General features: G+C 47.1%; 1 protein-coding gene and 1 pseudogene across 2 annotated transcripts in view; one reads left to right on the forward strand and one right to left on the reverse strand.

Annotated features, from left to right (window-relative positions):
* Map3k4 (mitogen-activated protein kinase kinase kinase 4) overlaps positions 1–11,684 on the forward strand; it is an 89,465-nt gene that overhangs the window by 18,238 nt on the left and 59,543 nt on the right. The window lies entirely within an intron of this gene.
* LOC115062874 lies at positions 962–1,100 on the reverse strand (annotated as a pseudogene).

An 11,684-nucleotide genomic window follows, 5' to 3' on the forward strand; every position in this document is an offset into this window, starting at 1 on the left:
AGGGCCAGGCCTCTTGCCTGCTGCAGGTGGTGAGGGGCGAGGAGGGAGGAGAAGGTCTCTCCATCAACCTGACTCACCGGCAGCTCCCACAATGTGCAGGACCAGCTCTCCCACTCTCGTGCCTCCAGGACCAGCTCTCCCCCAAAAATGCTCAGGTGAGAGGGATGATGGGGCCAGTTCTGCACGGCCCTCAGACATCATGTCTCCAGACAGCACTCAGATTAGGGACATCTGCTTGCCCTTTGGTGATAACAGACACATGCTGCTTCAGGGCCTTGGACACTCTCAGTGGTAACACAGACCAGGACCCCACCATGGTCCCAGGTGACATTACTGGCTACTCTTCATCAGGCTGTTCCTCATTAACCTTCAGGTCTCCAGTTCTGCCTCTCTTCCCCGTGCCCATATCCTTCTGCTTGTCTTTCTCTTCATCTCCCTACCACGTACATGGTCTTAGTGGTACCCAGAATCTCTTGAGTATCTGGAGCCTGCCCAGGAGTGGCCCCAGGAGTGCATTATGCTACTGGGCAGGGGACATCCTGGGCATGGTCTGCCTACCCCCCTCCCCGCGGCCTGTGCAGCCCCAGACTGGTGGTCCTCTCAGGCTAGCTCCCTGTCAAGGCCCCATGGCAGTAGTCTGGTGGTCCTCTCAGACTTGCTCCTTGCTTGGCCTGCCTGAGTGGCCCCATGTGGAGGTCAGCTGTCTCAGGCTCACTCCTGCAGGGGTCCACCATCCCAGGCAGGTTCTTCTAGTCTCCCACTTGCTCCCCATCCTGGGAGCCCACCTGGCCTGTGTGTTGCTTAACTGGTGGTGATTGTCATGGGCTAGCTCCCTGTCCAGACCCCTGGCGCTAGCCTGGGCCTGTGTGTTGCTTATCTGGTGGTGATTGTCTTGGGCTAGCTCCCTGTCCAGACCCCTGGCGCCGGCCTGGTCATCATCTTAGGCTTCCCTTGTTCAGGGACTGTTAGGCTACTAGTCACTCAGATGTTCATAGGTCAGAAGATTGAGCCTAGGTAGACCTAACCTGTCTCCTCTCTGCCACCTACTGACACTCGCACATATGACACAGCAGCCACACCTGCAGTGCCTCTAAGGCAGCAGCACATATGTGCGAATTTATATATGAGCTGTAACCAGAGGAGTTCTGTTTGGAGTTGGAGAGTGGTATGAGGGCAGATGTAAGTAAGATACAGTGATGGATGAATGGAAATACCATAATAAAACATTTAAAAACAAGAGAAATTATCAACGTAGTTTGAAAGGAATTCTATATGGTATAATAGGCAGGCATGGTATTTGAGAGAAAATACCCAGCTTTAGCCTTTGATTCGAGTGTGCCCCAGTTATGTGGTCTTTATTGCACCGCAAGGCTACCCCTGGATGAAGACTTGGTGTTTTTGCTTTTCCACTTCACTGGTGCGAGATTCTGGGTTTCCTTGTAGTAAGAGAGCCACAGAAAGAAGCTAGAGTGAAGACTTGTCTTGAGGTTTCTAGTGTTGTGATAAAACACCACGGCCCAAATCAACTCGAGGAGGAAGGAAAGAAGGTGGCTGGGTGTGGTGGGAGATGCTCACCAGCTCACATGAAACTTTTATGATGTGCGTGGCTCATGCTTTGTGCTCTGTTACCTTGCCTCATAACTGCGGTGCGTATGGCCTCTTGTGTGGCCGGCCCGACTGATTCTTGGCACACTGCCTTTTCTTTCTCAACATGCTCGTGTTTTCTGAGAATGAAATGTAAATGAGCAAGTGGAACTAATGAAAGGCCAAGGCACACTTTGCTTTTGGACTCCTCATGCAAGGCTTCTGTTTCTGTTTGCACAGTGGAGTTATACACCTTAGAGTCTCCTGGGCGTGGTAGCTGAACGAGAGCTAGTGCAGAGCCTGTCATTAGGTCCCAGTTTCCTCTTGTCCTCATATAAATAGAAGTGCCTTCTTTTCAAAGGCAGCTCGCTTACTGGTGGCTTTTAAAGTAATTTTTTTCAGAATTGGACTAGTAGGTGATTAAAATGGGCTAGCAGAGGCCCTTCCCTGCACCTGGGTTGCCAGGCGTACTGTTGTTGTTTCCTCGGAAGACGGGTGAGGCGCCCTTGCTGTGTTGGAGTGCAGGTGACTCGTGCCTCTCCTGAAATCTGTGTTAGAGGTCTCTACCTCCGAAAGTCCCCCATCCCCAGACATCAGTACTGGAGTAGAATTGCTAAGTGTGCTCAGCTTGGCCACACAGTTTGGCGTTCTCACCAGCAGTGTAGAGGGTTTGTTTCCTCTTTCTGTGTCAGCACTGACTGTTGGCCCGTCCTGGGTGTAGACTGCTCCCAGGTCTTGATTAGCTTGTCTTGTGTTTCGCCTCACTGTGCCTTTTGGATAGGTCTCTGATCAGATCTAGGACTTGCAAGCGTTTCCTCCTATACTGTGACCTTTGTCACCTTCTCATTTATAATTAATTGCACAGGACATTTGCAGTTTGAGGATGACAGTTTCTTGGCCTTTGTTTCTTTGGCAGAAGATTTTGTACCACTAAGATGGCACTGCTGCATGTAAGGTCTTACCAAGACACTCTTGTCTGCTGCCAAAACGTCGTAGTTCTTCCTCTTTCATTCCAAGTTCACTCTCTCTGCCGAGAGCTCCAGTTCGTCCCTTTCCAGACGCCTGGCTGTCCATGTGCTGTCTGCTGAGTACTCTTTCCTCTGAACGACGTTGATCACTGAAGCTCAAACTAGATGGCTGTTGGAATGGGGGTTATTCCAGGTTCTCAGTTCTGTTCCATCGATGACACATTTGGCTTCACTGTCTAGCCATTTCTTTGTGGTACAGCATGGAGCTGGTTAATCACAAAGCATTGTGGTAAGCTGTGAAAGTAGGGACGGAAGCCTTCGTTTTCGTCCCTTTCCAGGCATCCGTCAGTCTCCGTTCTCTGCGACTCTGCGTGGAAGCAGTGCATATGTCTCTGTCCCGTGTTCTTTCCATGGTAGAGTCTGCACAATGTGTGTCAGGGTGTGTATTGCCTCAGCAAAGGTCCTGTGTGCACATAAAGATGACAGAGGTTCTAGAGATTAATTAGTTTGGTATTGAGCTATAAAGAAATGGTGAGAGTCCATACAGGTATAATTACCCTTGTAAGCGGATTTATTACTGTAATGTAAAGTTTCAGATAGGCGGACCATCTGTATCTGAGAAATAATGTCACCTTTGTGTAGTTTGGTGTTTTAAGTGATATCAGTTTTCCTATTAATTCTTTTAGATATTTTACAATCTTCCTTAAAGCTGTCTTAAAAGAATCTTTGTGCTCTCATGCATAATCTGAAACAGGGGCCAGGGCCAGATGAGGTTAATTGATACCAGCAAATAAGTTGAATTTGACTATTTGTAAATATTTTCACTTTTAAAACCAAGTAATTTTTTTCCTTTTGTATCAATTTATTTTTTTTAAATAGAATTTCCCATCTGTTTTCCCCGGAGGAATCCCTATATACATAGTCCCTGTTATAAATGAAGTGTTTAGAATTGTTGTAGTTTGACTCTTTGTCAAGTATTGCTTTTCCTATACATGTTGCAAATTAAATAGTGTTATTTCACTTTCTAACACCAGAGGGGGGAACCAAAAAACCTCCAAAACAAAAAAACCATACCCCCAGCTCCCCCCAAAAAACAGATTAAAAGAACAACTTTTTGGGTTATAAAAATATGGATGTACTTCCTTTTAGTGATAACAGTAGACAGAGCCAAGAAAGGTAGAATAAAGGTTAAGTGTAGAGTGCCTGCCTGTGACACTGAGTGTCAGGCAGTGTGACCCTAAGTCCTGAGACAGGAAGCCGACAGGAGCCTCTTTCTTCCTGGATACCTGTGTCAGGCTGAGGTGCACAGAGGCAGCCCCAGGCAGCAGGGTGGAGAGGCAGGTTGAACTTTGGAGCTGAGGCAGTTAGAGGTTGAGGGAGAGTACTTGAGAGGAAGGAAGACTACAGAAAAGGGCTGCAGGCGCCTGCTGTCTGTCAGGCCTCTGGGCTCTGCAGCCACAGACACATGTGTTTAGGGCACACACTGCTCAAGATAAGGCAGAGCCAGTCACTGAAGTGCTGCTGCTGTTCGAGGAAAATCCCCAGAGCCAGCCGGAAGGCCAGCGTGATGATGAAGAGTCGTTTGGGCCGGTCTTAGGACACTCAGTACAGAGTTGGCGTTCCTAGCTTAGCAGCGGGGCCGGACTATGCCTAGAGAAAGGCTTCTCTGCTTTTCTCTGCCATCAGCCTTCAGAGGCTTGAGAGGAAGCATGAGGGGTGCAGGGAGTTAGACATAGTTTACAGCAGTCTACCCTTCACCCCAGATCCCAAGCATAACAGCAAAATCCAAGTAGCAATATTAAATTTAGGACATCAGTATCCAATAAAAAATGACCAGTTACAGAACATGGCTGTTATTCCAGCCTTGAGGAGGCTGAGGCAGGAGGCTCATCTTGGGCTACATAATAAGACCTTCCAAAACAGAACAAAAACAGAAACATAAAACTAGTCATTCCTGGAAGCAGGAAACTGTGACTCACAGCCAGGGTAAATCTGCAGTCAGCGGTGACAATCCCAGAAATGCAAACGGTCACGGCGGCGGCCAGACGTGCTTTCCATAGAAAGTCAGCTTCTGCAGTCAGCGGTGACAATCCCAGAAATGCAAACGGTCATGGTGGCGGCCAGAAGTGCTTTCCATAGAAAGTCAGCTTTAAATGCCTAAAATACACAAGGAGATTCTTGTAGCGAGAGTGACCTGGGATGAAAGGTTTGCCTCTTGGGTGACAGCCAGAACAGGATGCTTGGAGAGGTGGACACTAGCCTGTGAACGTGGGAGCATAGCAGCAGACAGTACTGATGTGGCACAGAGAGAGCAGCCAGGAGGCACAGAGCACCAGGCTCAGGTGGCACAGGCAGCTGAGTTCCAGACACGGATGGCATGGACACACAGGTGCAGGAAAGACTAGTGGCCGAGAGAAGCATTTTAAATAATGGCTTCACACACAGGCTGCACACGCAGGCTTCACACACAGGCTGCACACGCAGGCTTCACACACAGGCTGCACACGCAGGCTTCACACACAGGCTGCACACGCAGGCTGCACACGCAGGCTGCAGGCTGCACACATAGGCTGCACATGCAGGCTTCACGTAGCACAGGAACCCCAAGCACAAGCCTGTTGCTGTAAAGTCGCTGAGTACTCTGTGTTCAGTGGTTGTCAGTCCTGTGAGTGACGTCAGCAGCTTTCTCCTTGTGCCCCATTAACAGTAGCTCCCTTCCTGTGTTCGTACCCCAGGAGCTCTGACAGAACCAACTTCTTTGATCTTTCACCAGATCAGTTTTTCTTAGGTGTCCTTAAAATCTTTCCTTACAAAGACTTTGTTATGCTTAGTCATAGCCTTGGAAGAATTGTAATTATCCTTAAATTAATGGTTACTTAGTTCAGTGCTAAATTCCTTAATTTGTATTTTTTTTTTTCCTGGTATGTAGGGAGGACTACCCCATCTCAGACAGTGTCATAAAATATTGAAAATTACCTGATTTAGGAAACCCCTTAACTTTTACATGATTTTTCAAGTATGAAATGTGTGCATGTGTATGCATGTGTGTTATAGCAGCAACCATTGGGTGAGCACCAAGTTTGAGTTCCTTTTGCATCTGGTATCTTGTATTTGTTAGGATGAGACACTTTGAGCAGAAAATCTGCTAATATTACGTCTGTCAGTGCCTCTTAACCTTTTGGGGGGGCCACACACTGAGAACGTGATGAGACCTGGAGTGGGGGCGGAGAGTGCACAGGTGCTGGTGAAGGGCTTGTCCTGGGTTTCGGGAGCCTCACAGGCGAACCAGGGAGCCACGAGTGCTTCATGCACTACCTTCATGCGTACATGTTGGTTGCATATTGAAAATCCTCTCAGAAGCTGCCTGTGGTTTTTACGCCTGGAACGCACAGGGCCTCAAGATCTGTATTGCCAGTAGGTTCCACGCTGGCCTTGGTATCAGTTGCACTTAGGGGTTTTGTTCTGTGTGGGAAAACAACACAATTAAAGATAAGTGGTACACACCTTTAATCCCAGCACTTGGGAGGCAGAGGCAGGCGGATTTCTGAGTTCCAGGTCAGCCTGGTCTACAGTGAGTTCCAGGACAGCCAGGGCGATACAGAGAAACCCTGTCTTGTAAAACAAAAACAAACAAACAAACAAACAAACAAACAGACGAAAACCTCATGTGTTTTTATCGGAAGCTTTGAACCTCTGCTTAAAACCCTCCTCAGTTTATTCCATTTTTTATTTATAAAAAGTTGTTCTTTCTTACACGTGTGTCTCCATTTCTTTTGTGGTGGGTGACTTTTACTTCTTAGGAGTCAGCTTACTGTGCTTAAGTCTTTCACAGTTCCGTGTGTGTGTGTGTGTGTGTGTGTCTCATTCTCTCAAGTAGAATTTGGGCTAGCTTTAAGGGCCACCATTCATATGTGATGACTCTGAAGCATTGAGTTCCCACGAGGGCATAATGGAGCTGCAGCCCTCCTTTTTCGTGACGGGTCACTGCTGGCACGCCGCTCTCGTGGTTAGGGTGTCCTTCTGTACTGTCAGCTGTTAGAAAGCTAGCACATAAATCACGCACAGTACACACACTTGAAAATGATAGTAAACACGTTTCTGGCTGGTATGTTTGCTGTTCTTTACTGGTGTGTGTGTGTGGGGGGGTCTGTTTGTCTGTCTGTCTTAGCACTGTTACTTGTTAGAACCAAGTTTTGCCATCTCCACCACCTGTGTGCTGAGATTACTGACTGTATCAGGCCATGTCTGGTGACTGACTTGCACGCTCTGTGACAGAGTCACCAAGTGATGGACCTGCTGGAATGTACCCCAGTGTTGAAGAGATGTGTGACTAGAGATGGGAAGCCTCACATGGAAATAAAAAAATCACAGTCGTGTTGGACAGGTGTGTACCAGCTTGCCTATCTTACCTGCTAGAGCAGTGGTGGGCTGAGGCCTGTGGAGACAGGTTCACAAGCCTGTCTCCTGGGCATGGCCTGCCTCAGGTGCCCTGGTTTTCTCTGTCCGTCTGGCTGTAATGTCCCAGCCCCTTGCAGTCTCTAAGAGGAGGCGGGTACTCTCCTCTGCTTAGGTCCTTTCCACAGGCTGTTCTTCGTCTCAGCACTCTCAGCCACTCAGTCACTTCTGGTCAGAGCTTTGATGTTTCCATTGAAGGATTCTTTGGAGAACCTTTGTTTTCTGCCTGGTTCTACTCTGACTGTCCGTTTCCTATGACTTGCCTCAATAGCATAAGCCTCAACTACATCCTAAACTCTTGTGGGTGTGTGGTAACGTGCTAGTGGGCAGTTTTGCGGCCATGAACTAACAGAGATCCACCTGCTTCTTCCTCCTGAAATGCTAAGATTAAAGGCACGTGCATGCCTCTCCATAGCTTGGTCCTGAAGTCAAAGATAGGAGCAGCAGCTCCTCTGTTTGGTGCTGTGTTTTTCCAACTCAGTTCTGTTTAGTCAGGTCAGTGCTGGACTCGATGAGTCCAGTATTGCCCAAGGAGCTGACCTGTAGTTAGACACTGTGCACATACTACGGATGTGCGACAGTCAGTGTGTACTTTCAACTGCAGACAAGTTGGAATTAAGTCCACGTAACAAAACAGAAATGACTAAAAAAAAATAACGTCTTAAAAATTTTTAACAGCTATCACGCCTCATCTAAAATCCTAACTTCAGCAGAAAAAAATATTAATGTTAATTCAGACTTTGGAGGGCTTGCCTTCTCATTCCCCTCAGGCTAGTTTTTCCTCTTAGGTGTAAACACACAAGCTTGCGTGGACCGAGCTCTAACACGGTGTCCCCTTAGAGGTGCAGTGCGTTTGTGTGAAGTTCTTGGTGGGAAGGGTAAGCTCCCTCTGAGGGAGAGATGTTAGGGTGGGCCTTTGATTCGGCTGGTAGAAATAAGTGGGCCAGGCAGACTCTCAGTTCTCCTCTCACTTAAGTCATAGTCAGTCTTGGTCTCCTCCACCTGCTTTAGACTGCTGCCTTATCCCTGTCGATGCACGAGCTAGGGTAGCAGAAGCTTTACTAGAGGTCTGAGGCCTAACACTGGCTCAGCAGTTAGCTCTGTGAGCTGTGTGCAGTCCATCCTTCTCTCCCATCCCCGTGGTGTCCCTCTAGCCAGTGGCCCTCAAACCACAGTTTGCAGTGGAAGTGAATTTGCATGTTGGCCATATGGAGAACAGAAGCATCCTAGAGAGTTAGGTGTAGGGCAGCCGTGGGAGAGGCCGTGACATTTGGATTGGACCAGGACTCGAGTTCTGGCTTAGATGCTTAAAGTTAAGCAGCTAGGCTATATCATCAGCCCATCCCTATGGCCTAAGAATCCTTCTGAGACTTCCAGGGTCTTTGGAATGGCCCAGTGGGGAGCTTCAGCTAGGGGCTTGGTTGGATGCCTGTCAGAAAACAGTGCTGATGTGAGTGCATCAGACAGTCACTGTGAATTGGCTGTCTGGGCAAAGGGTCTTTACTTAAAGTGGCCCTGAAGGTTCTGCTAAAGATTAAATTCAGTTATGTGTGGCATTTGGCAGACTGCCTGGCAGATGGCCGGTACTCACTGTTTAATGACAGCAATTACACTGTCCTAATAAAAATCATTCTTTATGTGTAACCAATTACAGAGATGATTAAAAACACAGATATAAAGTCTTTTTATTGGTTTTAACCATCGCCTATATTTGGGTCTTCCCGTGTCTGCCTCTTCCACCATGTGAATGGTAAGCATGTTTCTCAGTCTCCATCCTGTGCTACCACCTGTGCAATTGTTGTTGCATCCCTATCCTTGTTTACTGTTATTTACTCCTTAAAGATCATTTTCCTAAGGGAATTACGTTTGCTTATAAAGGGAATTGAAGTTTATTGTGACTGGACGTAGAGAGCTGTAGTTAGTAGGTGGCCCAGACACTTTGTGACATGCTCCCTGATGGCCTTTGCATTATGAAGGGCTGTGCACTGGTCTCTAAGACTGCCTCAGAGCTGCTGAGGAAGCCAAGTTGCCTCTGCACTCAGCTCCTGGAGGAGGCGTAACCCTGGGAGAGTGGGGGAGTAGAACTTGACATTTAGATAGGAATTCAACATACCCTCTGTGGCAGTCTCCCAGACTCTGCAGAGCCTGAGCCCGTGGAATAGAAGCTCTGGTGAATGCTATAGTACATATTTCCAGTCACAACCCATACTTCCTAATCATAATGCCTATCAGGACACACCAAAATCTGTATTTTAACATTAAAGTTGGGATGCTGGTACATAGTTCAATTTAGAGTCATTTCAGAACATTTCCTTGCCTATTTAGATGTTTTTGTACAACTGTAATTATCAGTCAGTTGAACTTAAATGAATTTTTAAATTTTGTAATTCATTTTTCTTTTTGAGAAAGGGCTTCACTGTACAGTCCAGATTGGCCTTGGACTCTATAGAATTCCTGCTAGCCTTGAACTTGGGGTATGACTGATATACCCAGTGGCTCTCCACTGGAGAAAAGTGATTTAACCTTTCCCACCAGGCGTCAGTTGTAAATAGTTTGATGGTTAGGGCTGCCACTGTGTGTCCACTTCCTCCTCTCCATGCTGGGAGGGGTCTCAGTACTGCCCCAGGCCCTCTGCGTTCTTCTGTGCCCAGTCCTGTTGTGTCTAGAAGACAGCTTCCTTGGCGTCATCTACTACCTTTGTCTCTTACAGTCTCTGTCTCCTCTTCCTCAGGGGTCCTTGACGTCTCAGGGGAAGGGTTTGGTGAAGACACCCCATTTAGGACCAAGTGCTCTCAAGTCTCTCGTTCTTTACAGACTGTGGGTCCTTGTGCCAATTTCCTCCCACTGCAAGGAAAAGCTTCTCTGGTAAAGGCTGAGTGTGGTGCCGCTCTGTGGGGATGCCAGTGTCATCTTATTGATGTATTCCTTTAGCATACTAATTTAGTAAGATTTCTTCTGGGGCGCATCCTCATCTGGCTCAGGTTTGGGGCCCCCACAGCAGTGCCTGATAACTGTTGCATCTTATGAAGTGGCCATACAGCCAATCTGAGAGAGGTCTGTTATTCCCTTAACATATTCTTGCTGCTGGTGTACCATATATCTTAGAAGCAGGTCACTGCTGGCCGTTGCAGACTTTGAGGGTTTGAGGCTGGGTGATATTGATGATTTGCTGATTACTTTTCTCCTCTGGTAGCACTCGAAGTAACTTCCAGCATCATGGATGCTAGTTAAGAGGGGTGGGCATTCTAATGGCAATAGCTAGATTTTTCTGCGTTTGATGACTAAGGAAGTGGTGTCTTCAGCAATCGGGCCTTACCATCAGGCTGTGGAGAGTTAACAGATAACCATGGCAATAGCCTGTGATTTGGGGGGTGAGGTGGGGGAGTGGGCGGAGGGTGTTGGCAGGCATTGTCTGTGGGATCCCTTTGGCTAGTCACTCAAGAAATTGTTTCTCATTTCTGGTGCTGCAGGTTTTACTTGGGGGGTGTATGCTGTCCAGTTGGGGCTTTGTCTCCCCACCCTATGGTGATTCTGTCTTAGTTCCACACATACACACATGTGCGTGCTTGCATATATACAGAGGTGAGCTACTGTGGTTGCCACTTAATTTTGAGGGACATGCTACACAGCTGTGAATGAAGATCAAAACTGATGGGCTTTTGCAGAACCCAGATGTTTTCACCCCATTGTACTTTACTCAGGCACCATTACAGTTCACATTGTGTGTCATAGCCGAACTCTTTAGTCCCAGGTATTTGAAGCCGTGTCTCGTTTTCTTTCTACACATTTTTCATTTAAAGACTACAAATCCCTTGGACTGAGTTCAAGCCATGCTTTTCTTTACTAGGCTCTAGTGTAAATTGAATGGCATTTGACATGGCTTCATATTAGAAGAAGACTTGATTTCTGTGACTGTCAGAAGTTAGTGTAAGAAAGGCACCTCACATTCAGGGCCTCTTAAGCACAAACAAGGCATCTGTTTCAGTGGGCCTGTCTACTCTCCAATCCCAAATGCTTGGTATCCATGGAAACATTTGCACCAGTCAGACGGCCACATTAGCTCATCTCACGTGCGCTGCTGCAGAGCAGCTTGGGATGCCTGTGGTTGCTTAACTGAAGTGATGCAAGCGCTTTTGAACTTAGCACTAGTATTTTTCCTAGATTTTTATGTACACATGTTTTTGAAGACAAGAAGCCTGCTTGATACCTTCCGTCTGTTAAGCATCACCTCTAAGCAAAGGCTTCTAAAATGAGTTGTTTCTCTTCGGTGGCTTTAAATTCAGTAATGACTTCCAGCGATTTGTTTATGATGCACACAGTTAATTATGCCTAATAAAAACGGTTTTCTTCATAATTCTTCCCTGAGTGTAGTTTTTGAAGTTTGTTGGATCTATTTGAAAATTTCAGCTGTCATTTCTTTGTGGATTTTCCTGTGCTTCTTTGGACTCTGCAATACACAACTTTGTGACGTGGACCTCAGAGCCTCTAGCCCTCTTCCCATCGCTCTCATTCAGCTTGGATGGTTTCTGTTGTGTGTATAAAGTGTGCTTACCTTTTCATCTGTCCAGTCTGTCCTGTCCAATCTACCACGTGTAATGTGTCCTATCTAGCTTGCCATGTGTAGTCTGTCCTGTCAAGTCTGCCATGTGCAGTCTGTCCTGTCTAGTCTGCCATGTG

Source organism: Mus pahari, chromosome 21, assembly GCF_900095145.1.
Source record: "Mus pahari chromosome 21, PAHARI_EIJ_v1.1, whole genome shotgun sequence".
In the NCBI taxonomy this organism is placed as follows: Eukaryota; Metazoa; Chordata; class Mammalia; order Rodentia; family Muridae; genus Mus; species Mus pahari.